Source organism: Corythoichthys intestinalis, chromosome 1 (genome assembly GCF_030265065.1).
Source record: "Corythoichthys intestinalis isolate RoL2023-P3 chromosome 1, ASM3026506v1, whole genome shotgun sequence".
Lineage (NCBI taxonomy): Eukaryota > Metazoa > Chordata > Actinopteri > Syngnathiformes > Syngnathidae > Corythoichthys > Corythoichthys intestinalis.
Window position 1 is genome coordinate 44,790,731 of NC_080395.1, and position 24,195 is coordinate 44,814,925.

Genomic DNA, 24,195 nt, shown 5'->3' on the forward strand with positions numbered 1-24,195 from the left:
TTTTTAAACTTTGTGACTTGTCACCTCCGTAATGAATCATTCATCGTCCATGTTCCCTGGTGTTTAAACCATGAATAAGCAACTGGCCTGTTGACTGCAGGCCTGGCTCCGCCCATTTTGACTGATGCGTCTCCAGCAAAAATAGAAAATAGCCCAAACCATCCGGTGGGCTACGGCACATCGGAGATGGTCCACAGTCAATCCGTAGCGCATGTGCGGCCGGAATAATTTGAACAATATTATTGAAAGGAAATGGATTGGCTCAGCCACTGTATCTTGGCGGATCATACGCCTTAAGGCCCGATTCGCAAGACGACAGAACGGAACTGAACTGCTGTAAATTCTGCTGTGAGTCCCAATTTGAATCACCCGAGAAAGGCTTGCAATTTCATAAATTCAATAGTCAAACATGTTTCTGGCTACTAAGTGTAAAGAAGGCATACGGCAAAGTTAAACAGAAGTACTATGTACTGTTTGTACAGTGCGTTGAATACATTGAATACATTTGCACATTCTGCAATAGTTTTATTACATTTTTTTCAGTTTTGTCAAAGAGTTTTTGCAACCAAATATGTGAATTTCCATACGTGTGGTGTCTGTCACATATGCAAAATCTTGAAAGATTTGAAAAATCCCTGTGGGTGTATCAGACCTTAGTGGCAATCTTTCTTCCCATACAACCACACCATGTTTTTGTGGTTCAATAAAACATTGATGCAGGACAGTATGCTTTGTGTACAACCTCGAAACCTAGTCCAGGGTCTGTTGATGAGTTTTTTTTCCCTTTATAGTAGTTTTATACTTCCACGGTCAGTATTTTTCTCTTTAGCTGCAGCTCTTCTATTTCATCTCATATGGTAATATGTTCAGCAAGCGCTACTGTAATACATAAACGTTTACCAAGTGGAATTCATTTCAAAGGCGTTATTTATATGGCCTTGAGCTTTTCCGGCAAGCAATACGTTGGAAGTATTTTCTTTGCAAACTTAAATATATGCAAACCTAATGCAAATAAGATCTCATACTTGCACAAACATCCGCGCGCACATACTAATTTTAATTCACTGGCAATCCCTTCCTCCCAAGTGGGACATTTGTCTACAATCAAACTAAGTGTTGCATATGAATGGACCTATTAATGAATGGGGCATGCACACACAGCAAGGGCACACTTCTTTTCTTCTACATCGTCAAACGCTGAAACGCGGGGGTTTCCGGGTGCCCATCTGCTCTTTGCGCACGTCGACCCATGGTCACGATGCGCAGGCGCAACAGGCGGCCGTTGTGGCAACAAGTGCGTACGGATTACCACGCTTGCCAGTTCCCGTCACTTGGCAGTGTGCCTGCTAAGCTGCCCGCCCCCTTATCATAGAAAGATTTGATTGTGCCAAGGGAGAGCGCTCAGGGAGTAGGTTGGAAAGAGGGGCAAAGAGGGGGATTTGATTTACATACTGCCGCTTAGGCAACACTCATCTGATTCTAAACAGTGCCAAAGCAATTAAGGGTCATTAGTCCTTTTGTTTTGTCTCATGGCACCGTGTAACAGTGACAGCATCTGGGGCGCCGTGACCCCTGAGGGGATTGCCCGTGGGAATGTCGGCGCCGTGCGAGGTGGCGGTCCCACCCCCACCGCCTCTTTCATGGCTGCCATTGACACACTGCACGCCTGTATGTAAACAAACACTCAGCACCAGGCTGGCACTGCACGGGGAAGCACTTTGGCAAAGGCCCAGCTCTGGAGTGTGCAGCTGGTTGCAACACATGCCGGGTCACCGAGCCCAGCCTGCTTATCCTAATTAACCTCATCAGTTTCTTTCAAATGAGAGGCTTGCCAACTGGCAGCATTCAATTAAACACTCAATAGCAGTGTAAATGGAACACAATGGTGGGTGTGCTTATTTAAATCTATTAGAGGGCCAGTTATTCAAATGACTTGGGTGCATGTGTATTTTTTCCTCAAAGTGGCTTTTAACTACATCGATCATTTATTGTTGATACAAAAGGTCGACACAGGTTTTTTCAAAACCAGTTTTTGTGAATTCGAAAGCAAGACCAAGATATGGTACTTCACAACTTTTTTAACTGTTGATTTTACCTACACCTCAACCAGTGTTGTCACGGATTACTTAAAAAAGTAATTTAATTACTGATTACTGATTACACCTAAAAAAAAGTAATCTAGTTACTTTACTGATTACTTTATTATCAAAGTAACTAAGTTACTTTAAAAGTAACTTATCAGTTACTTTTTACCAATTTTTCCCCTTTTGCTGCCTCAACCTAAAAATAACAGAAAAATGTCATCGCGTGTAATTGAGTTTTTCACATTAGACTTAATCTTTGAGTTAGTGGGGGTTTAATTAGTCGACCACCATTGACTCGCCCTAGCTTGGCCATTCTGGAGCCCTAAAACTAACAAATAACTAACAAACTGCACAACATTTGTTTCAACCCCAACGATTAATGAAAGCCTCGCTGACTCCAAGATAAAGCTTAATGTAAAAAATTCTGAACTTCCCCTTTTAAATAAAGACCTAGCCGTTAAAATGTTGTGTCTAAAAGTTGTAAAGCAATAAAACAAACAACAAAAATTAATGAAATGAACAAAAATCCTTCAACGTAAAGTTTTCATAATGGGTCAAAATCATTTTTCGAACAGATCATGTGACTAGCACCTTGGAGACTATCCTTTGCTTTGCTTAGCCAAAACTACACAAGAGGAGGCAAGATGGATATTTAGAATTTCTTTAAACCTAAGCTTTCAACTTTCAGCTGCCAACAACAACTTGAACAGTTGATTGAACTTGAACAGTGTCAAGGTGTGTGTATATATATATATTAGGTAATGGGTCAAAATCACTTTTCGAACAGATCATGTGACTAGACTAGCACCTTGGAGACTACCCTTTGCTTTGCTTAGCCAAAACTACACAAAAGGAGGCAAGATGGATATTTAGAATTTCTTTGAACCTAAGCTTTCAAACGCTGCCAACAACAACTTGAACAGTTGACTGAACTTGAACAGTGTCAAGGTGTGTATATATATATATATATATATATATATATGTATATATATATATATATATATATATATATATATATATATATATATATATATATATATATATATATATATATATTAGGGCTGTCAAACGATTAAAATTTTTAATCGAGCAATTACAGCTTAAAAATTAATTAATCGTAATTAATCGCAATTAATCGCAATTCAAACCATCTCTAAAATATGCCATATTTTTCTGTAAATTATTGTTGGAATGGAAAGATAAGACACATGACGGATATATACATACAACATACTGTACATAAGTACTGTATTTGTTTATTGTAACAATAAATCCACAAATGGCATTATTAACATTCTTTCTGTTAAAGTGATCCACGGATAGAAAGACTTGTAGTTCTTAAAAGATAATTGTTATAGTTACAAGTTATAGTAATTTTATATTAAAACCCCTCTTCATGTTTTCATTTTAATAAAATTAGTAAAATTTTCAATCAAAAGTAGAGTTAATATAATAATAATAAGAATAAAAATAACAATAATAAAAATTGAGTGACCAAAGTCTAAGTTTTACGTGTATTTTGCATAGCTATTTTGATATGGAATGCCAGTTCATTTTGCATTGTTGTTTAACTGTGTCAGAATAGGGCCTCATTACTATAGACTGAAGTGCTTTTCTTTTTGTGAACATTATTTTTTTTTGGAGAGATAGGAATATTATTTTTGTTGTGCTTTCACTAAACAATACCTATGTTTGTTGTGAAGGAGTTGCCAAAGCTTATGCTAATAAACGGCGCGGTCCAAAGAACACCTGTGTCCACTCGCCTTTACTGTATAACATATATCTGTACATATCTTACCCAAAATACAACAAGAGATACATAATTGCCACTAAAAGAAAGAAAACTTACCGAAATATGTGTGGAGCACAAATAGCAATTTGCATTGCATTGTGAATACAGCATAAACGTCTCACAACTACTAATTCTCCCATGTTTAGAAGAAATAACATGAGTATGAAACAGCGCTGCCCCCAAGCGGCCGGTGGCATTGTCTTCACTCTTAATGTCCATAAACAGCCTCATTGTATGTAATCTGTTTGAGGCAATGTGCGAGCGGGTCATTTAGTGCATGTGTTAATTGCGTCAAATATTTTAACGTGATTAATTAATTAAAATAAATAATTAACGCCTGTTAACGTGATAATTTTGACAACCCTAATACATATACACATATATATATATATATATATATATATATATATATATATATATATATATATATATATATATATATATGCTGTATATATACTGTATATATACAGTATATATATACTGTATATATATACAGCATTGGCCAAAAGTTTGGAGACACCTCAAAGGTGGATACTTTGAAGAATGTAGAACACAAAACCTGTTTTCAGTTATTTCACTTTTTTTTTGCCATTCCACATGTTCGTTCATAGTTTTGATGTCTTCAGTGAGAATATACAATAGTAGTGAAAATATAGAAAACGCAAAAATTATGAAGTGTGTCCAAACTTTTGACTTTCGTTTCAGTCTTCAACATGCTTCTCCCCCCAGTCCCACAAATGTAAAACTCCGCCTATGATTACAAACTCTAACTATAAAATGTACATAATTAAACCCATATTATAAAGGCTGGTTACAAACTGTAGAAGTGCTGGCTGTCTCGTTACCTGTCGGCTTTGTCTCGAGTTTTTTTCGCGACGCATTGTGCTGTAATTCCAAGTGCTTCCTTGTTGAATTGGATGTCGAGTATATAGCGGTCGACAGTCTTTCTGAGCCAGCGCAGAGTTTGCAACGCACGGAGATATTTTTGTCATCTTTACTGGACGGATATGTGAAGTAATGGCTATATCTCCAGTGAGCAAATGCAGCCGTTTGTTGTATCTCTCCGGCTCCTTTACTGTTAGCATTCTGATAGGTAGCCTGGGCACAGTTGACTTGTCTTTGTTGATTTACTGCTGTCTTCCCTGCTTTAATAATAACCAACACGGCCCTGTGTTCAATACAAAACCCTCATACCACAACAAAAGAAGTAGGAACTAATATTCAAATAGGAACTAAAGTTATACAACATAAAATATACAATATAAATGAATACTACATTACATTTGTAAAATATAAACAGATAATAAAATAAATATTAGCTGATTTAAATAAAATAAATTGAAATGAGCTAAAACACCTGTAATTAAATAATAAGAATAATACAGATCCTGCTTACACAATTAAATGTATTAATTTCTGTGTGGCACTTTAACTTGAGAAAATCCACCAATAAAGCTTTTGAAAACCGTTCATACGGAAAAAAAAAAAAAGATTAATTGAGGCATTTCATTTGTAAAATACATATTAAAATCTTTGTCATTGGGATTGCTTTTCTCTTTAGCACAGGACTTCTTTTTTCTTCTTTCTTTCAGAAAGAAAGCTGACCAATACGCGGGGTCTGAAAGGCAAATTGTTGTTGGATTATCTTTAAATACCCGCTACTTTTTGAGCAGAATTCTAGCTTTGTATAGGCTAATGTTCCTATTGTTGAAAGGTGTGTAATGAACAATTTATATTTAACATTTATATTTTGCATTTTGTTTTCTTACGCTACCGAAAATGAACCGAACCGTGACTTCAAAACTGAGGTATGTACCGAACTGAGATTTTTTTGTACCGTTACACCCCTAGAAAATACTGTATAACACAAGTATATCACATATACAGTACTGTGCAAAAGTTTTAGGACACCTGCCTAAAACTTTTGCACAGTACTGTATATATATTTTTTTTAATTATTAAATTTATTAGGATCATGGAAGCTTCCACTTGGGGAAAATATATACATACAGTATATCCTGTATATACATAATATAATAAAAATATACAGTACTGTGCAGAAGTTTTAGGCAGGTGTCCTGCCTAAAACTTTTGCACAGTACTGTATATTTTGTATTCATACACCCCAGGATGGGATGTACCCAGTCACCGGATCACCTTTCCCCCTCACACAACAGATTTTCGGCATCCATCTTCCTTCAGTAAAATCTTGTGGGATGAGACTTCACGAGTTACGAGGCTTTTTAGAAAAACACGCTTGAGTCACAGTACTTTGCTGCAATTTTTGAAATATCGCTTCTAGGAATAACTCAAGAAAATTACGTTTTCAAACTCAAGGTGTGTTTAACTTTACTATAACTCAGATTTTACTTGTTTTCTGCCATTAGTATTTTCAGTGTAATTTGCACTGTATAATGCATTCAAAATACCAAAAATTAACTTATTGATAATTCAACGCTAGCACTCCCCTAGTCACCTGGAGTAGATGTCTTTTGTTGTCCAAGCCAAACAATGAGTTAAATATGAGTCATATCTAATGTTGGTTATTTTGTTACGTCACTAAAAATATATTTAAAATAGAGGATGTTTACACTTTTTATACCCTCTGCTGTGTAACGGAAATCAATCTAACATGTTTCAGCTGTTTTAAAATGCAGATCATCTAAATGCAATTTAATACGAGTGAGTAACATTGCCTCAAGGACAATTTCACATGTGTAATGACGGCTGGGATATACTTTGCAATATGTTGATGTCTGTACTTTTCACTACCCACATAGGGCCTGCAGAGTGCTCATCACCTCTGCCTGTGTAGAAGGCTTCAAAAGCTACAAAAACACTCACAGGTATAGGGCGAAATGTGAATATCCATCGGTTTGCTTGGAAGACCTTCCCCAGCCGGTATAGAAAAACACTTACTGTTAATGTAAATAGCAAGGCGGCATAAATCAGGCACCCGTGCACAGCCCGGGAGAATATCGTGTAATAGTTATTGCAAAATAAAGTGGCATTGGGATCAATATCCCACTATATCTCACTCTAGCGTAATGGCACCGGGGGAAGCTGGAGGCCAAGGGAGTCCGGTCCCTCCACCGCACCACGTCCCAATAAATCTGCCGGACCCGCAGCCTGCTTATTAAAGTGCATACACAATCAGCAGCAGCCATCCCAAAATACAAGCTTACTTACTGACCTGGAGTCAAGGGAATGAATGGCTTTACCTTGTCTTCGGGCAGGAGGTTAAAGACTGATTGAGGTTTCAGCATCCTTTTGCTTGTCACCTGATCCCAGGTGAGACAAAGTGTTGGTTTTAGTTTGGTATTAGCTGGGTTTCAATCATTTGATTGTATGTTAGTGGCAGGTCAAGTGGATAGCTTGCACTTTGTTTGAATTGTTCCTTTCAGTATTACATCTGCTGCAAACCTATTATTTGATGAAATATTTGTTCATAAATAATGCAAATAATTTCTGCCCAAGATTGACAAAGACAATATTGATTGTTATTAATCTATAACTACAATGTTTCACAGTGTTTTGGTATTACAAATAATTTCATAAGATGATTTTTGCATCAGTGTTGCATAAATTTGCTTTATAAATGGTCATTTTAGCTTGTTTGTATATTGCCTGTGGAAAAACTAATTTTAAGTCGCGGAATTAAGAAGTGCTCTATTTTTTATTTTATTGTTTATTGTCATCATCATCGGTATCATTGATAGTTACAAGATAGTGTAGCCCAGAGAAAAATATTGAAGCGTTATACCCAATAACAACACTAGAGGGCATGAGCGACAATTGAATGAAGTCAGAGACTCACAACTATGACGTAAGCGCATGCGCACTTCCTTTTGGATCGTTGGCCTTTTCTAACTGAGGGGGTAAAGTTTTGTTCGCCCCAGAAAGAAATTTAAAAAAAGATAAAGAAAAGCTAATTGACGAATGCATCAACTTGTTGTGTGGCGTCTGTTGCTTGAAGCGAATTCAGACGGTCGCGTGGTGAAAATATTGAGCAGAAACCACTCAGTAAGATGTGGAAACAATTCGCTAATTCGCTAATGCTAAATTTGCATTCATGGCTAATTGCTAGCGCCTTATTCATGCAGGCCAAAAGCCTTGTGTGAGAGGAAGAGGACCAAGCGTCGTCAGTTAAGACTATTCGGTGAAATATTTTTATTAAAATATACTGCTGTTTGAAATGGTATAAAATATATTTTCCATTTGAAAGAAAAGAAATGTAATTTCTGTTTTTGGTTATGGAAAATGTACCATTTATAGTATTGCATGAAAAAAATGCTTTTGAGAGCCTAATTAACATTTTTGTGTTATGGAAATGTCATTTATTGCATACAAAGTAGGCATTTCACATTGTGGCACAAGTACAGTATTTTTTGTTTTTTGTTTTGTTTTAACACATGAACTATCTTCCCAACAGTCATTGATTAAAATCCAGACGTTAAAGTGTTGGCCAGACCTGGGCGTTGGCTCGATTTTCTCGCATTGTTGAGAAAATTGTGTCCAAAGTACTTAGTGACCAGCTAAGCAGTTCCATGACACAAAAATTGTTACAGATTTAATCAAAACTCGACAGCATTCGCGTATGTCAGCAGATGGAATAATGTTCTGTCTTTGTGACAGAGCTGATTGTTAAGGCATGTTATGACTACCTTATCTTTAGTCTCGGAAATTCTTCCACTTTTTTGCTATGGGAACCCTATAACGTTTTACTTATCACAATGGTAGACGTCCAATTTATTTAAACTAGGAGGATTGGCATTTAATGTTTATCTTTCAATGTCATTGATGGGGCTAGAAGACCAATCCAGTTTGACTGGGAGAAGCTGGCACAATCATCCGCTCAGTCAAAATGGATGGACGTATAGTACTGCCAATGGCAGCCAATAAGATAAATGACTACCCTGCCCTGCAGGCTTGAGATATGAATGTTGTATGGTAGCAGGGAGTTCAACTCACAGTATAATATTCCAGTCAGTGTTTTTCCCTGAAGTGGAGATTAGCCACCAAAGTTAAACTCTAATATATTGCTCACTGAAGGAGTCTAGAATGTCGTCTGTAATTATTTCTTCACAAATGAAAGAAAGGAAATTATTTTCAAGGTCATGTTTCCAAGGTTTGGATCTCCATCTCAAAAAGGGTGATTAAGTTTTAATACAGTACTGTATCTGAAATGGCCGTGTCTTTGAGTTCCATCTTTGAAAACTAGCTTTGAATAGTAGATGGTTGATCTAAAAGGTCTACACGTGCTTGTTCAAATAACAGGTTTTTGTCACGAAGACAAATCATTTCAAAGCTTTTTTTCTCACCATTAATGCAACCTATAACCTGTACAACTCAATTGGAAAGGAAAAAAAAATCTTTTTGAGCAGGGACATAATATTGCTTTCTTCGTTCTGATAACAGCATATTTGCCATTAAAAGAGGCAAATTATTTCAAGTTTTTATTTTTTACTTCCCTTCTCAAAAATATTTCAATTTCTTTATTGAGTCATGCAGATTATAGGTAACATTAATGGTAGTGTTGGACTGCTTTTATATGACAAAAACCTGGCATTTTAAAGTGGGTGTCTTGACTTTTCATAACAACTGTATATACAGGGAATTTGATTTGTCTACAGTGAAATAAGAGTTTAGAAAGTAGCCGTTTTTGATTATACTTTTGTTGTTGCTTTTCTGAATTTTAAGCATATTGTTGTCCCTTGCCTGCTCTCGGCTGCAGTATAACTTTACAACAGACAGCATACACCCAGATCGAGTGGCATACTGAATAATAATAATGATAATAATGGCTCTGATCAATTTGCTCTATTTAGATTTTATCCACCCATAGCCTACACAATATTGTTTTGCAAGTTCAGCTTTGGGGCACATATTATTGTCCTGTAAAATGTATGTCGGCATGAGGTTAGGAAATTGAATGTTAGTACAAGTACAATGAGCAGTAAGACTTGTGGTTCACTGTTTTTTTTCTTGCATACAATCAAGAATGTAAGATTTAAAGGCTCCATGTCAGCAATGATACATTTCTCCTATGTTTTGCAGGCGTAGGACTGCGAGGGAAGTGTTCCTCTGCTTCACAGTTGGTAAGTAGTTCCTTAAAACTTTTTGTACTGAGACATTTTTATGTAAAGTTTGCATGTAGTCTAATTTCTCCAGGAAAAAAAACTTAAGCAATACAGTCAAATGAATATACTATTTCAGATATAGCCTACAGTAATTCAACCAGTTCATCTTTTCTTTCTGGTTGTAGTTTTTGGACAATCTACCTCATATCGCGCTGCAAAATTACATTGGCAATAATGTTTTAATAACGTTTTCGGAGTGAATCCAGTCTCCGTCCTGAATAATTCAGTTTGAAAGGCATTCTGTTCAAGTTAGATTTGATTCCAAAACACAAGCACAAACACCAGCATATCACCACCTAACGCCAAGTATGTGTTCTGTTACTTGAGTCATTCCACCAAAACTCTACCTTTAGGTCAAAACTTGATGAGATTTTAACTGTCCCTATTGTGCTTAATGAGCTTTCGCAAGCTGCAAAAATATTTCAAATGCAATCAGAATCGTGAAGATGCCTCATTCCCACCTTCAAAACTTAATACGACGAGAATTGATTGTTTCATGTAAACACAATTGGCACCACCATCACGAAGCCTACAATACTACATTTAGAGGCTGACATTTATAATATGGTGAAAGACTCTCGAAAATGGGGAACTTTGAGGTATTTTCTTTCAGCTGTTTTCTCAAAGTTTGTCATGGGTCTTCTTACAAAAGTTGCTCAAACACAACTTTAGGATGCAAACATGGAAGTGAATGTTTCTGAAGTGAGAGTTTATTCATGAATCATAGAGGAAATACTATATAAAGAAAAGCTGGAATGTGATGCCTTCTGGAGTGAAGTTTTCATTCGTTTGTCATGCTATGAACTATGTGTTTGACATAAATTAGTTACTTTAGAAACTTACGAACGACTATGTCGGACCCCAAATGCAATTTGTGCTGTCATTTGACTATCTGGCTCTGTTTGCTTGGTGAACTACATATATGTGTAATTGTTGACAGTACCTGAATCAAAACTAATAAATTGCACAAGCAATAACTGATGCCTTGAAAGAAATGTGATGGAGCAAAAGTCGGCATTCGTCTTGACAAAAATACTCAAGTAAAAAAAAAAAAAATGCTGTTAATGTTGTTAGTGACACTAAATCCATTCTAAGTAGCTTCTTGTGTCCTTTACTAGGACATTTTTATCTATCAGTTGGATGAAACAAAAACTATGAGACACATGAAACCTGGTCGAGCTGTGTAACATGAGTCAAAGAAGACGGCATTAACATTTAACATAACATGGAACATTTTATTACGTGCATCTTCATGAAAAAAAAAAAAAACTCTCAAGAGTGCGCTGAATAAAATGTCTGAATATGTCAAGAAAAATTGTTGATAATGCTTCCCACAGTCAGAAATTATTACCTATATTGACACATAGGAGTGGGAACCTCTTGGTACCTCACGATACGATACGATTAGCGATACAAAGCTTGCGATAACTATGATTGGACGATATGGCGATACAACGATTATCGATACATTGGTCAGGAAGTAATTGTAGGATATTCTACAACCAACTAATAAACAGAAAAACACAATTTTCGTCCTTCGGCTGTGTGTTTATCACTAGTAGACGTCCAATCCATTTGAACTGGGAGGGTGGCAGCGAATGAACATTCGTTCATTCGCCGCCATCCGTCCCACTTCAAACGGATTGAACGACTATGGCCGTCAGTGGCAGCCAATGCCAGACAAGGAGGTAATTTTGGGGCATTTAAGGTCATTTACCTGTTGATTTTCAGTTACTTCCTGTTGATTTGGGGGTATTTTATGGGTCACTTCCTGTTTATTTTGCGTTACAGAACAGGAAGTGACCTGGGAATCAACCAAATGAATAGGCAGTGACTCAAACTCAACAGAAAACCTGTCAATGCATTAAAATGAACAGCAAGTGACCTGTAAATGCCCCGAAAATCGGACAGAATGACTGTGAATGCTCTGGCTTTGAATGAACGAACGTTCCCAGTCTAAATGGAATGTGCGTCGAGCACCGTTAGTGGCAGCCTTAGAGTTAACTGTGACACTATTATGGTGGAAGATTTTGGTAGCAACTTGATGGTCCCTTTTTTTTCTTTTTTCTTAAAGCATTGACACCTTTTTAAAACAATATCTCGATTCTTGACAGGGGCATATCGATAACATTTTGGGATACAAAGTATCACGATATATCACCATTTCGATATTTTGTCACATCCCTATTGACACATTTACACATGAACCTTGTTTCAATGGGGCAGACATCTAACACAACCTGTTAATCTCAATAGCAGCTGATGTATGTAAAGGGTATGTAAATGACATGTAAACGGGGACAGCCAGACTGACCTGTAGCCTCGGTGTCGATTTGTGACCAGCAGCTGACCCATCATCCTCTCCTAAATGACTTGACAATAGAGCAGTGTATTGATCTGGTCAGGCTTCAGGCAAAAGGGTCAAGAGTGTGACACAGCCTACATCTGTGTTATGTCTGCAGGTAAAATGTTGCATGAGCAGCATTGCTACTTCATTCTTACAATACGGGGGAATCCTTTTGCCAACCTCTAGTTCTCTATGTTGTATACTGCACTTTCTCCATGGCTCTCTCTCTCTCTCCCTCTCCTTATGCTTCTTTTGGAGTGACCAGTGAAAGAGCAACATCTGGAAGGAGCAGCAGTTTTCCTTCGGTGTGTTGTTTTTGGGGGGGAGATCGTAGCCCCTGATAATCCGTCTCCCTCCTCATTAAAGGAGCTGAATAAACACAGGCCTCTTCCAGTTGTTCCTATGAATTTCCTCAGCGGGCGTCAGGAGACCAAAGCTGGGGCTACCGGATCAAAGCTGCCGGCAGCCCCGAGTTGCACCCGGAGTGAGATTGTGTTCCGGGGTTGGGCCCATTACCTTTCTCCCCGAGAGCCTCGGAGGCCACTAGGTCACGCTTTCAGTCAGCTCACTGGCCTGAGATCAGCGGAGGAGGAGGAAGAAAGGGAAAGCAAAGCAGCAGGAAAGGAAACCAGAGGAAGTCAAACGAGAAAATATGATTAGGGGAGAGGGAAGAAGACCTGCATACTGAGTGTTAGGACAGTTTTGTCTTACACAGCAATTACAACAATGTTTTTATTATCATAGATTAAGAGTCATGGGTAGATTTATAGCAATAGAAACCCACATTAATAAAGCAGCCATTATTCAAGTAAACTAGTTGTCTAACAAACATGCTGGGTGATGAAGCGCTGACTCCTGGAAGGGTAAATACACTCCCTGCTGTCTTTGTGGGGGCTTGTTTAGACTCAGAGTTGAAAATATAGGTGCTGTTAAATTTTCCATTATTGATTGTTTAGTGTTAAAACAAAATCATACTTGTTATTAGTACAATAATATATGGGACAGGTGAGTTCACATACATGTAACTGTGCAATCCCTTCGCAGTTGTCTAACTCCAATGAACAAAAAAATGAGTTTGTGAAGTTTACCATAGTTATTTATTTAATTGTGTTTGTCTGGGGTGGGGTAGTTATTGAGACACTCAAACTATTTCAAAATGTGCAACAACAACAACAAAAAATACTCATTAAGTGTCCTTCATGTGACTTCAAGACTAACTCTGAGTGGAGAAAAGGAGGCAATTTCACTGCTTGGGCCTGCTTAGAGAGACAGCAAGATAATGACCCAACACAACAAAGGAGCTCATCAGTGTTGAGACTTTATGCTGGCCGAGATAATATGCAGATTTAAACCCCATAGAGCATATGCAGTACTATACCTGCTAAAAGGGATACTAATGACCGAAAACAACAACTGAAAGATGCCACAGTAAAAACATCTTTTAAGTGGTAAATACTGGAAAATAAAAGTTTCTTATTGAACTGTATATTTTTGAGTCATTTGAAATAAACTTCACACTTGAACTTAACAGTAACTTAAATAGATCCGCGGACATAAAGAATTGTAGTTCTTTAAAGATAAATGCGTTAGGTTCCGTGAAAGCAGAAAACAAGGTTGACATCCAAAACAGACAACAAGATTGGCGCATAAATGGATTTATTGTAACCAAACAAAAACACGCGATCGCTTGTCCGAGACAAACAGGTCGACAGAGATCACTATAAATAACCCGACGGTAAACCAAAATGATAACGATAACACAAATACTCTCGAATACTTGCACAAGGTACAGGCTACTAAACGAAGGCGGCAGAAAAACAAACCAAGGCAAGACGAAACTAGCCAATTGTGAATAACAAGCTCGAGACTATCAGAACATCAACCAGCAAGGTAATAAATACCTTGGTGTCCTTCTCCCGGATGGCCTGCGTTTATCTGCCACCGCTGACGAACTGGCACGCCCCCACAACCGGCTTTGCAACAAAACAAAATCTGAACAGCAGCAGAACGCGACAAAATGTTAGTATGAGTTTTAATAATTTGATATTAATACCCCTCTTGATATATATATTTTTTAATTTGTAAAATTAGTTTAATTACTAGATCACCATTCTTGTTCACGTCACAATGCACTGTGGGTGGTGACGTCAATGGGTTGGGCTGCCCGCCTTTTGGAGTATGGCTCTTGCGACATAAAAATGTCAACTGTTCTGTCCTTTAGTTTGAACCCGAGAGGAACATGAATGAGCAGGACAGCACTGTCAATATTCCACAAAGCGAGCAGCAAAAGCAAAATGAACAGGAAATGGCATGAGACGAGACAAGAGTAGGACCAAACCCATAGTGTTCATGTGGCAAGTTCGTCTAGTGACAGTGACAGCAAACCCTCTCCTACTTTACAATAGAATAGAATAGAATAGAATAGAATAGAATAGAACAGGTGTTTATTGTCATTGTCAACAACAGAACATTGTGAACAACGAAATTGAACATAGCACGTCAGTATGAAAATATGTATTGAACACAATAACATGAATAGGAAAATATATGCTGTAGAGCTATAAGTGCATAATTATAGCTTGCTTAGACTGAAATATGTGCATGACAGAAATAATGCAATGCGGTCCTAATTTAGCAGCGTTATTGTGCAACCCCAAGAAAAGACTATGAATATAAAAATTTTAGGGCTGCAGCTATCGAATATTTTAGCAAGCGAGTATTCGACTGAAAATTCTATCGATGAATCGAGTAATCGGATAAAACATTTTTTAGGTAAGGAGCAATTATAAATATACATGAGAAAACAAGACATTTCATCTCATATTGAACCATTTTCAGTCAATCAATGTCTTTATTTTCGATGTACATTGTTGAAAACAGCCAACAATTGCATCTCAGAAGTGACTAGAAAAAAAAACTAATTTACTGCTTTCACTCAAAAACTTCTAGATCTTATTGGAAAAAAAAAATATATATATATATATATTTCTTACCTAAAAATTTCATTACGCTTGGTAACACACTAGGGCTGCAGCTATCGATTATTTTAGTAGTCGATTATTCAATGAACTAGTTCGAATAATCGATTAATCAGATAAACATGAAAAAATTTGAATACCTGAGCTGGGCCTCAAATGGTATTAAAAAAAACAAACAATAAAAATAGGGATCTACATGTGTTCAACAAAAGAACAATTGGCTAACTTACATAGCAAAAGTCCACTAGCTTAAATGCTATGAAATACTAACGTGTTTTTTCTTTTTCTTTTTTCTTTTTACAATGCTCTTAACAAATGGTTCAGACACATATTCCCACAAAAAATGGCTAAATATACCTTTAAACATTAAAACATTAGCTTAAAGAAAAACCTAGCTTATGTTGGTCTTAACAGGGAGCAGCTGGATTTGGCCAAGTAAAATGAGGCAGACTAGGGGGCAGTGTATCCACCCAAATCAATGAAACTAAATGCAAACACTCAAAAACAAACCATTACAACGGCACTTTAATAAAACGAATACTCGAAGCAGCAAAATTTAATTTGAATTTTTTTTCTAATCGAATACTCGAGTTAATCGATTAATCGTTGCAGCACTAAAAAGTTTCAATAAATAGAAAAGTAGTCCAAGTGATGTGCACGTTCACGGTTACAAGTTCCACAACCAAGTTAAAAAGTGTTTCTGAGGAGATAATAGTTTGTGACGTAGCAGGAGAGTGATTGCTGTCAAGAACTCCAGTTTTTGTGGTAAACTATGTGTGATCAAACTTATTCCAATATAATTATGGAGATTGTTAGCATCCAGAGCTCTCGTGTTCTTTACATATTAGGATATACAGTGAAGGACAGCAGTTTGATTATTTTTACAGATAACCTGTGCATCACAGCACACCAAAACTTCGATGCAGGTTGTCTCAACCGAGATGTCAAATGGGCTCGGCCTCCGTGACCGAGATTTTACCTGATCGGGACCGGGTCACCAACCATCATATTGTTGTCACGTAAAAGCGCTGTAAAGATTGATGATCGTCCTGCTGGTGTTCTCAGATTTTGCGCCTCAATCAGATGTTGCTTTTGTGGTGGTGAATAAGCATTTTTTTACATTCAGTTGGACTCTCATTATCCAAAAGGTGCTAAATAAACAAGTAACATCCTAAACATGCATATGCAACATGAATACGTTATAAATAAAAGCTTAAGACGGATAAGTGACACGGAAAAGGAATGTATTGAATTTAGTTTGATTGCTGGCTATTCGTATAATTTTCTGCCCAACAGATTATAATGATGCCTTATTTTGCACTTTGAGACATAAGAGGGCTGTCGTGTACTTTATTTGTATTGAAAGGTAGCATTCAAGACCACACTCTTTAGTAACTAACACCACAAGGACCATGTTATTTTTTTCTACATCGATAGTATGTATAATTTTTATCAGTCAGTAAGTCAGTTTAAGTTTATTGTCCCCTAAGAAGGGGAAACTTATCTTACAGCAGGTAAGCATACAGATAACAGGATCTATTAGCTGCAATCAGTAACTCAAGTCCTCGAATGAAAACCAGCAAATCTGTTACGGTCCGCGAATACGAAAGCCAGGTTGGACGCCAAAGCAGACAACAATAACTTAGGTATTTCGTGCAAGGGCTTATTGAACACAAAAAAACACGCTATTACAAAACTGGAGACAAAAAAGGGTTCATGACAGTAGGGACTATTAATTGATTAAAAAAAAAAAAAAAAAAAACAGACGGAAAACCGCGGTGAGAGGCAGACAAATGAAAAACCTAAGGCAAGGATGCAACTAGCAACGAAGGGCTCGAGAATACAAATTGTCAAATGGCTGCTGATGAGCTGGAATTGGATGCAGGTACGATGTTGGGAACTCATCCCACACCTCTACAAAAAACAATCTGACCAGCAAAAGAATGTGACAAAGTCATGCCAGTCGTCACACTAGAAATGCTAGTATAGAGCACAACTATTCTCTTCTAGTACAACCTAACCGCATTATCACCCCTGGTGTGCATAGCACACGTAAAACATGGCACACTCTGTAGGTCAAAACAATTCAAATAAAATTCAAAAGTTCTACTCCAAAAATAGATAAATAAATAAAGGTTTCCAATAATTCCGAATGAACATTGACAGACGAGCACATATAGTAGTGTCTTCAAGGACAACTTGGTGATAATCCACACTCAGCAGGAAAACAGTACATTATTTTGAATTAATTATCGTCTTCAAGGCAACTTGGTGATAATCCACACTCAGCAGGAAAACAGTACATTATACCCACCTGGATGCCAAAAACAGTTGTCTGAGGGTTTAAAAAAAGTAGTAGCCTCATGCTAACGTGAATTCTATGCTACTTGTACGACTTATATAAGCGTTTGATGATCTCTCAGCACAGACCTTTAAAGGCTAAAGCAACATTGCATATTCTGTCTTGCAACGATTAGAAAACAAATTTGACCATTTGTGTGTTTTCAAAACAAGCAAGCCTGGAGAGTGGAGAGTTGAGGTGGCCTAGCATGTCACATGAGTGACACAACCAGACACTGCTACGATGTATGCTAACTGCACATAAAATGTCACACATTGTGAACATGTGACGGAAATTATGGCGCATTTTCATTTTTTTCTCATCTTGTCTGTTTTAGTCTCCCAAGATATGTTTTTAGCTCGTTATCGTCACGTGATCGACATGAAAAATGGTTCTCCAATGAAATATATACATTATAGTCATCCTTGACGAAATCAACACTGATGTTAATCCTGGGAAATAAAAATGTTCCTGAAAAAAATATTCAAAGAGGTGATGATAGGGCTTTCTGAAAACAACACATTTCCTTTAGTTGTTCACTGATAGGGGTGTAAATCGCCAATTTCATGATGATACAATACAATATTATATATTATCAATATTCTTTGGACAGTTATTTGATACTTGCCAATATTACCAATCTGTCTCGAATTTTATTCAAGGGCCTTTAGTTGATTTAGTACAATGTTGTGTACACACTTAACACAGTAAGTTACAAATTAATGAGAGCAGTTAAAAAATACAAAGCTATTTTGGATGTTTTTGGCACTTTCGTTGCTGAACATTCCAGACATTTCAATGAAAGCTGTACTTAAAAAAAATCACACACAACAATGGTACATTCAAAAGATTACAATGTTGATTGATGTTTTACATTTTGATCGATTTGATAGAATTGTGAAATGCAGGAAAACAATTTCATGTTAAAGACTCACTATACCAAATTCATAATTCACTTTGACTAGGTTCATACTGCAGGTCTTAATGCACAAATCCGATTTTTTTCAGACTGCCTTTGTCCATTGAGACCGTTCAAGTATTACGCATGCGCTCTAATTCGCAGTCCGAGATGCGCTCACCAAAGAGACCCGTATGCCCAGAAGCATCAAAACAAATTACACATGCTAGTTGTATTTCATTCCAGAGTGATCATATTTTGATTTCCAAAAAGAGGACACAAATAACAGACATTAATAATCCCCGTTTAGTCTTATACTCAAAGTTTATATGGACTGATAGAACGCATACACGCACACACGAGCCTTGACGTGTGTGTGTGAAATGACCTTGGGTGCGTCATTTTGCCCCGACTCTGCCATGTGTGCAATAATGAAATATTGCTCATTTGGGGTACAGAATGAAATCTAAAATTGCGGGGCTTATTCTTTTCTTCATTTTATTTTTTTATGACTGTGGTCAAGCCAGCTTCGTGCTTAAAAGCAGAGTTCAAGCTAGGCGCTAATGCTTACATAGCTGCCGTCCTCCGTGCCTCTTGCTCTTTGCTGACGTAATTGCTGCATGAATTCCGATATGGGAGTCTTGACAGTTCAGACCGCCAGTCTTGTTCTGAAAAAATGTGGCCCAGATCGGATTTGAACCACATACGAAAGTGACTCAGATCGGATTTGAAATGGTCCACTTTTATGCGACTTGTCCCGTTCAGACCATCAAGTTCATGCCTCACTCGAGTCGGAAAAACACGGAAAAAAATCGGATTTGTGCATTAAGACCTGTAGTATGAACGTAGCCTATGTTTCCTTGTTTAGACCTAAATTCAATACGATAATCTGAAAGAAATATAAAGACACTGTATTATCGTAACCAAGTAATGTATGATGTATTTTAACAAAACTACTCAACTGGACTATTCATACTTGTTGAAGCAATACTGTAGGTGTTCGACAACATTAGAATGAGACTGGTTCAGACACATGGACGCACGGACATACAAATATGAAATAGTCAATGTAATTAACTTATCCGCCTTGCTGTACGATAGATAGGGATGTGCTTGGAAATGACCGCCGTGTTTGTGGGATTGTAAATGTCCACAATGCGTGTGTGCGTGCATGTGCGTATAAATGGCCCTGTGGTCGTCATCAGGCTCCCATCAGCCCCTCCATTAGTTACTGAGCTGTTGGTCTGTGCTGGAGCCCACCTGCTCTGAATACAGATTAGGAGAAGAGAGTATGAGCTGCAAACACAATGAAGACAAACACACACTCAGAACTGATAAAATTAATATATGATTTACCTCGCCATGCAGTGGCTTCATTTATTACCCCCTCCTAAAAAGAATAATTGCTTTGTGTACACCTAAGTGATTGAGATGTTGCATCAGAGGCACAAAATAATGGTTCGATTGAAAGTATTTCCTCCGGCTGTGAAAAGCACACAGACATACGAGCACTTCATCTGGCAGCTGGCGGCACATCATAGTTTACGCGCTCTGAAATAACGTCACACACTGCACGGTACACACACGCTGACGGCCTCACACAAAAGCAAACACGGTCGCCTACTTGGCTCGTCCATTCCGAGCCTCGACCCGCGCGCTCGTGACGAGAAATCTGCAGGCAGTCATTACTGCGAGTCGAGCAAACACTTGGTCGCCGCTGTCGCTCACAATGTTTTTGCACGTTCCACTCTTGTGTTGATGCATGCGTGCACTGACAAGCATACAGACACAAGGATCAAATGTCTCAATGTAATAGACCGGTGGCTGTGTATAAGACCATGAATGGCACTGATAGAACATCTGATTCTTGTCCATTTTTCTTCCAGCATGCTACGAAACAGAGCGTATCAGGACATGCCACCACTGCATCCCAATACTTTACGTTCCCCTCTGAATTTCACTTTGTCTATTACTGTCTTTTCAAGAAATATTTGAGATGGCAAAAGAACATAAGAAATATGACCAATCATCCCAGCGTACCCACAGGGCTTGAAAAGTGTGAAAATTGCCTTTTCAAGGTGAAACTGTCATTCTTTGCTTCAAAATAAATTGCCTTAAAAATGATAAAACATTTTTGGCTGAAAAAAAATGTTTTAAATGCAAATGATTTCAACTAAATAAATACTCATGCAGCGTAACTACAAAACACAAGGCAACACATTGAAACTGGGGGTCCTTGAAGATAGTTTTTCTAATTTGTGCAATTCCTTATACCGTAGTGCCTTGACATACAATTAACCCATCCTGTTAGTTTTATTATTTCATTTATTTATTTATTTAATTATTTTTTTAAAGATACAAGCCACGGTTCATCCAGTTGTTTGCTTTGACTTGCAGGCAAAATATCTGATTTGAGCGCTGCATGGTAGCAATGAACTCAACTCAGCTGACTTCACATAAAGTCGTCATTTGTTCTAGTAAGCTTTTGCTTTTTTGGGTTGTCATTTCATACTGAGTGCTCTTCTGAATTTTTCATGAAGCCCAATGTTCAAGTGAAGAAAAGTCGTTTGATGATTTCAACCATCATGCTAAACTCGAGATATGGTCTTCTTTTGGTGGTTAGCAGTAGTATGTTTATGCATATGCTAAGTCTACTAATTGGTAAAATGTGTGGTAAAAAATGACTAATTTTGGTCATTTATCTAAAAAACAAACAAAAAACATAAAGACCTGTCGTCCACATTCTTGGACATCATGTTTTGGGCCAAGTGTGGCCTTCATAATTCAAAATGTAAAGTCCATGATTGTACACCGTAATTTTGATTTTTGGTAACACTTTATAATAACTATCTGTTTTACTAGTTAATAGATAATCAGTAAACTGTTGATAAGTGCTTTATTGTTGATTTGTGAAGTATTTGTTAACAGTTTGTTAAGCATTTACAGGGTGTTCTTAACCTGAAACACAGTTTGTGTAGAAACGTTTCAAGTTTTTGTATGTAACGTTTGGCATTTCTTTTCAGGTTAAGAAATGCCGTTCACTTCAAAAGAAAAGGCATTTGGATAAGGCATTTTGCAGGCAGCGCTCATGTTGCACATTTATGAAAATCTGCCATAGAACCAACAAATATTTGTACTTTTCTTTGTATATTTAACCAATAAAACTTATGACCTTCAACATAAAGTGTATTTAGTTTTATTAAGATCCATCAACTAGCATGGGCATTTAGAATGGGGTCAACCATATTGGAACACCCTGTAAATGCTTAACAAACTGTTAACAAATACTTCACAAATCAACAATAAATAATTTATCAACATTTTACTAATGATCTAATAACTAGTCAAATGGATAGTTATTATAAAGTGTTACCTGATTATTAATCATGTTATTATATATATTTTGTAATAATAAATACAATTATACTTACTTACCTAAACTTAGGTTTAACATGAATGAAACCAACTCTGGTTATGGCCTCCAGTGACATTCTCATGTCGATTCTTTTTTTTTTTTTTTTCTTTTTTAATTTAAAATTCCATAGTATTTAAAGTCATTGCCTGCTATTGACAAGGATGGATATCCAATTCAATTAAGATGAGAGGAGTAGATGTAACTGCTCTTCTTTCGGTACTTGGAGAGCCTACCGTGCTCTGCTAGTCAAAATAGATTGGACATCTACCGCCGGCAATGACATCCAATAAGTTAAATCAGTGCTCTATAAAGGGTTAATGGCAAAGGGTGCCCTCTGACTTCAGTGTACCTCTCTGACAGTGCAGTGGGGCCCATGGGAGACCTGTGCCATGGGGTTTTCTTCTGCCCCCCCTCAGCCCCTCAAAACATTATTTTGCCGTTTTAAGTCACCTAGCTTCTATTTCCTCCAATAAAAACTAATAAGCTTTTCTGTCAGAAATCACTGCTGCTCGAGTGCTGGAGCCGAGGCCTAGCTCGATGGCCTGTAATTGTGGTCCACAAGTCCCCTTTTAGTTTATTTTTTTTTCTTTTTTTTCTCAGTGTTTTGGACCCCCCAACGCCAACACCTCCAGTCCTCTTGGTCCTATGTGCTTTAGCGTTGATTGCCTTCGGCGCATGCCCCGCACTCAGTAATCAGACAGGAGATGGAGAGGGGGGCAAAACAGCAACTCAAGGACCTTTTATAATTGGGAGGGATTTGGAGGGCAGTTGGACTTTACATTTGGTGCCGGAAACATTTGCGGTCGTGTTTAGGCTGAGAAAGGGGAGGGGGCAACGAAGGTGGCAAAAGCCTCCAGTTAAATCAAGGCATGCATCATAATGTGTCTATGAGTAGTCTGAACGTATATTCTTGCAACAATAAAAAATCAACACAAGAGGCTCACACTGTGAGAGAAAAGACGTACTATTTAGTATGATTTAAAATCTAGTCACTGCAAGCGATTTACTATATAGTTAGTGCTGTATCCTTTTAAAGGATCTTTCGCACAGGTATTTGTGTCATTGAATTGTCAATTGTCTCTACTTGGGACTAATTTTGTGTCATTTTCTGCATTATAGAATATTTGTAACCACCAAACAAATAAGGGAAAACATTTGCAACACGCTAATCTTTAAGAAAAATGTTACATGAGTCTCACATGAAAAAGATTAGGTTCTTATTCGCACATACAAACTGTATCTATAAATCTTATACATTCACACATACTGTCACACTTTTTAACACGAGGCAGTACAAATACAGAACAAACTCTATTGTGTCTATTATGTTCGACGAATGAAACATTTTCTTTGTAATAACCATTTTGCATAGTTACTACAGGTATATTAGTGAGTGTGATAACAGCGTCTGTCTTTTATTATTACTTTTAATAAAATCCTGCCATTATTTTATTATTTTTAAATGATTCTCCAGTGGGTGACTCATTTATCTGTTTTGAATTTCATTGAGCAGACTGTTGATATTGTTGTTTTTTCAGAGAGAGTTAGGAAAAGGAACAATTTTTCTACTGGCCTAAAGGATCTGGCAATACAAAGATTGCCTTCTTTGCTTTTCGGTGCAGTATATTGGTGGCTGTTTTACATGCAAGATGAGTGAATCTTGTTTTTTGCAAAATGATGATCTAGTACATAGAATTTGCTTGAGTCTTGAAAACCCAAATACAGTGGTACCTCTACATACAAAGTTAATTCGTTCCACGACCTTGTTTGTAAGTCGAAATGGTCATATGTCGAGCAGGATTTTCCCATAAGAATACATTATAATTCCATTTATTCGTTCCACAGCACAAAAACCTACCTTATACTAAATCCTTAATAAATACTGCTGGTACCATTACAAATGGCAATTACACATAGCAAAACAAATGAATTAGTTTAAAAATCAAAATAATAGTATAATAATTCTTGTAATAATGTAACGAATCGGGTTCTAATGTGGCGGAAGTGTTTTGGGTGCTGTACCTGAACGCCCCGCGTGTCTGATGTGACACAGAGATAGGTGCGTGCGGTAGAGATTTTTCTTTCACTTTTGATGTCCTCTTGTTTTTGGCGTCAACTGCAGTGGCAGTAGGCGTGTTGTGTTGCACAAATTCTGAAATATGATTAAAAACCTAACGAAGCTGGAGATATCTTTGGCGAT

General features: G+C 37.3%; 1 protein-coding gene across 13 annotated transcripts in view; it reads left to right on the forward strand.

Moving 5' to 3' along the window:
• Window positions 1-24,195, forward strand: part of zfhx3b (zinc finger homeobox 3b) — a 533,557-nt gene that overhangs the window by 214,997 nt on the left and 294,365 nt on the right. For 12 of the 13 annotated variants that reach the window (XM_057852651.1, XM_057853147.1, XM_057853219.1 and 9 more), the window contains one exon: window positions 9,934-9,974. The gene's annotated coding sequence lies outside the window, so the exon portion shown is untranslated. Of the gene's footprint in view, window positions 1-7,786; window positions 7,900-7,979; window positions 8,036-9,933; window positions 9,975-24,195 lie in introns of those variants that run through there. The other variant, XM_057852902.1, reaches the window with a different exon arrangement.